The sequence below is a fragment of the Limulus polyphemus genome, unplaced genomic scaffold, assembly GCF_000517525.1.
Source record: "Limulus polyphemus unplaced genomic scaffold, Limulus_polyphemus-2.1.2 Scaffold11603, whole genome shotgun sequence".
In the NCBI taxonomy this organism is placed as follows: domain Eukaryota; kingdom Metazoa; phylum Arthropoda; class Merostomata; order Xiphosura; family Limulidae; genus Limulus; species Limulus polyphemus.
Window position 1 is genome coordinate 5,156 of NW_013677213.1, and position 1,640 is coordinate 6,795.

The following is a 1,640-nucleotide window of genomic DNA, read 5'->3' on the forward strand; positions in this document are numbered from 1 at the left end:
AGCATCCCTGCCGGGGAACGAACCCGGTACCTTTGGATTAAAAATCCAACGTGCTATCCACTGCGCTATAGGGACACTTAGTTTTTAATACTACCCCTTTTAACAAGATGTCTGGAAACCAATTATTAACCCATGTGAAAATAAATACATAATTATTTGATGAAGATTAAACTTAAAACTGTGCACAAATACATTTGAATCTACATAATATTATATGAAACTATTTATTTTATTTACGGTAGGGATATGTTTAATACTGATAACTCTGTGATATTATATTTCAATTAAACTGCAAAATTCTGTAGATAATAACTTTTATTAATCATGATAAATATTATCATACTTTAGAACAGAGAATTTGTAAGAAACTCCTAATGATTTCGGCATGCTCAGAATCTTAAGTTAATAGATTGCTGTGATTTCATGTTGTATTGTTATTTCTATATTTCCACATGTGGCTGTTATAGTTGTAGCTAAGAAATAAACAGTTGATTTGATTAGTGACTTGTAACTCCAAAAATATGTATTGATTTGTTTAATGTTTTGTTTTTACAAATTATTGATAAGTCATCTAATTAAACTGAATTTACCAGTCAGATTGTTAACCCAATTAATTTGTGTGCTGTGTTCTGCCCATCTCCAGTTGCTACAGTAACACCTGAATGCTAAAAAAAAAAAGGTAATAAAAGTGGAAAGCAGCTGAAATCATGTAACTGCTATGAATTGCATGATTTCCCAGATCCAGTCAGCAATACAGTGAAAGTATTGTTTCACGATTGATTTGATGAAAGCTTTATTTCTCTTTGAAATTGAACTTGTATTTGTCCTCAGCGAACTTAACGGAACTGGTCATTATCCTCTTATTTGTAAACAAGAATAGAAACATGAATGAATACTGGAAACTAGATGTGTGTGAAGAATTATGCCTTTACTGATTGGCTGTCTAATTCAGATGGCAGCTAACACTTTTTTATTGTGTGGGATACATTCAAGTCCTTTATCATTTTGTAATAAGGTAGAGGACATTGAATTATTATATTATAAAATCTATTCTAACAAAGTTGTGAAATATTTAGGGCTATAATTTTATCCATATCTCAAAATATTTTATAGCCAGAAATATATGTATATATATATATTTCTAATATATTGTTATTAAAACAAATGGACATATAAAATGTGTTTGAATTAGTTTGGTACAACTATTTATAAATTCAGAATGGAATGTTGCCCATGTATGTACAGATTAAATCTGTTTCAAACAGTATACTAGGAAAAATCTAACCAATCAAAATGACCGAATTTTGATGTTACCTGAACATCTTTACAAACTTGACAAGAGAATCTTATTGGTAGAGGTTTCAGACAACTGAACTGTGAAAGTTTATACAGGTTAAGGTTTTGTTAAACAAGACCGATGTCTGTAGGTTTACTTTCTTCTTAGAATTCTTCTCAAGAAGTCGATAAGCCGTCTTAACGTTGTTAGAACAACGGGTAAAAGTTGTAGTTAGTGATGAGTTGGCCGCCTCGTTTCGAATGCATTCTGCATCCATTATCAAGGCTGAATGTTGTGTGAATTGACTACCACAACCCTGTCAAGACGCCTAACAATGCACCTACAAAATGGAGCCATCAAAGAA

At 31.4% G+C, this 1,640-nt stretch overlaps 1 protein-coding gene and 1 non-coding gene across 2 annotated transcripts in view; one reads left to right on the plus strand and one right to left on the minus strand.

Annotated features, from left to right (window-relative positions):
• The window catches only part of LOC106476789 (dnaJ homolog subfamily A member 1-like), a gene marked incomplete at its 5' end in the record, with an annotated part of 11,776 nt that overhangs the window by 5,150 nt on the left and 4,986 nt on the right, over positions 1-1,640 (plus strand). The window lies entirely within an intron of this gene.
• On the minus strand, positions 3-75 carry Trnak-uuu. Its single transcript has one exon. It is a non-coding gene; the product is annotated as a tRNA-Lys (tRNA).